The sequence below is a fragment of the Octopus bimaculoides genome, chromosome 9, assembly GCF_046866305.1.
Source record: "Octopus bimaculoides isolate indiv1 chromosome 9, ASM4686630v1, whole genome shotgun sequence".
Lineage (NCBI taxonomy): Eukaryota > Metazoa > Mollusca > Cephalopoda > Octopoda > Octopodidae > Octopus > Octopus bimaculoides.
Window position 1 is genome coordinate 59,836,705 of NC_142936.1, and position 2,370 is coordinate 59,839,074.

Consider the following 2,370-nt stretch of genomic DNA (forward strand, 5'->3'; position numbering starts at 1 on the left):
CTCATTGTTAATACATACACACATGTGTCTTTATGGATACAACAAATCTAGCCTTTTTAACTTAGTGTTGAGCATATTCTTATTTCTATTAACAAGATTACCGCCCCCCACACGCACACACACATACATATTGAGTACATAGGGATAAAATATCCGGGCAGGTATCATGCTAACACTCACTTATCATCCGGGTTCTGGTTAACTGCATCGAGTTGTTAGGAGCACCTAAATCATTTAAGGTGAGCAATCTTACTGTAACTCATCCGATGAGTAAATTTCGGGATCATTTCGCTGGATTACAAATATTTTACTGTGTATCAAAGACAATTACGATGAATACGGAGCTTAGTATGTCTGCATATATATACTTTTTATTTCTACAGTCATTTACATACCATATGCAGATGCACAAATCTCTGTATTCATTGAAATTGCCTTGTGTACAGGAAAGAAAATGACCTTATAAAAAATGACCATTAACTATAACAACTTACAGACACATGTTTTCGTTGAATTGATATTACTTCCACTTCTTAACATCAGTCATAGGTTAGTCACCGTTAGTCTTTTTCAGTTTCCATTCTTTTTTTTTTTTTACATCATTGTTATCATTCCTTTTCTTTCTGTTTCTCGAAGGTTAGTTTTTGGTTTTGAATTTATGACTTCACTATATATATATATATATATATATATATATATATATATATATATATATATATATATATATAAATGCATCTCGTCATTCTCTCTCCGTTTTTTCCTCTTAAACCCTTTTGTGGAAGAGCGTAGGCACGAAACGTCAAAGACTTTTCCATTCTTCCGGAACGTTAAACTAATACACCTGCTTGTTGTTCCTACACCTGTCTTCGTCTCTCGTCATTTGTTTTCTATAAATTTGAACTACACACACATACGCACGCACACGCACACACACACACACACACACACACACACACACACACACACACACACACACTCACACACACACACACACACATCGTACTCTTGTTTGATTGTTAGAATCCTCTTATTAGCAAGGTCATTAAAAACATTTCGAAAAGCGAGGAGGTGAAATGCGAAGTAAAAAGCTGTTGAAAATCCACTTCATTTATTGATGTTATTTGGATTGACACGATAAACATATTTATCTTAGTGTTTTATGATATTTGTAGTTCTATTCTTCTTCTACAACTTATGTTTACCGCTTTTCAAATTTGAACAAATTCTACCTCTTTTCAGACGTATGATGATGGAGTGCGAAATAGAAAAAAAAAATGCCTTTTCGACACCTCTTCTGTTCGTTTTCAATCGAGGGTTCAAAGGTGCCAAAGCCGCTCGAGATATTTGTGCTGTGGTCGAAGAAGACGTTATTACAGAAAGGACTGCACAGAAATGTTTTTTCCGCGCCAAGGAGGAGAAATTTGACCTCACAAACTCCGCGTTCCGGCCGATCAGTTCAGCTCAATGAGAATCGATTGAACTAGCTCATTTATGAGGATCCCAGTACGCAACTGGTACTTAATTTATCGACCAGGAAAGGATGAAAGGCAAAGTCACCTAGGCGGAATTTGAACTCAGAGGTAAAGACAGACTAAACACCGTTAAGCATTTCACCCGGTGTGCTAACGTTTCTGCTAGCTCACCGCCTTTTAGCAGCTCATTTTATTCCCACCAATCAGGAATTATTATTGAGTTTATGAATTCAGGAAAAAGGTGAGAAAAAATTTCCATCATTGGTATTTTGAGCTTACAATTTGAATTTTTCTGAAATATACATTCAGAAAGGGCCTTTTCAGCTGAGAAGATTCACAGAATAATTTTTGTTTCTCTTTGAGCATATTTTCCGAAAGTTTATACTGAAATATTTTTGTGTTTAATGAAAAAGGCATAACTTTGAAGAAATTGTTGAAAAAATTTGCTTGAACTGAAATCAAAAATACATAAATTTTAAGAAATTGTTACACTTACTAAGATACTCTGCCTTAGAATTATTACGAATTTCAGTATATATATATATATATATATATATATATATATATATATATATATATATATATATATATATATATATATATATATATATATATATAGAGAGAGAGAGAGAGAGAGAGAGAGAGACTGTGGAAGTTCACGATGAAAATTATTGATTTGACGCTCAGAGAAAGGAAAAGGAGATATGAAGTTTTGGACATAGTCCTTCTTCGGAATGAAGTGTAGAGCTGAAAGAGATCAGGAAAAGATTAGGGAAAATTGAAAACAAAAGATAGAAAGGAAAAATATAAGTGTACTCCTGGCGAAAACACTCCCTGATACGCATATGGACTCATGTATCTACCGGTGTGCGCGCTATGTATGTATGTATGTATGTAT

General features: G+C 34.2%; 1 long non-coding RNA gene across 1 annotated transcript in view; it reads left to right on the plus strand.

Annotated features, from left to right (window-relative positions):
- The first annotated feature begins 1,076 nt into the window (after positions 1 to 1,076).
- LOC149134173 (uncharacterized) overlaps positions 1,077 to 2,370 on the plus strand; it is a 35,159-nt gene continuing 33,865 nt past the window's right edge. The window contains exon 1 of the long non-coding RNA XR_016242988.1: positions 1,077 to 1,713. This is a non-coding gene — a long non-coding RNA (uncharacterized LOC149134173). The remainder of the gene's footprint in view (positions 1,714 to 2,370) is intronic.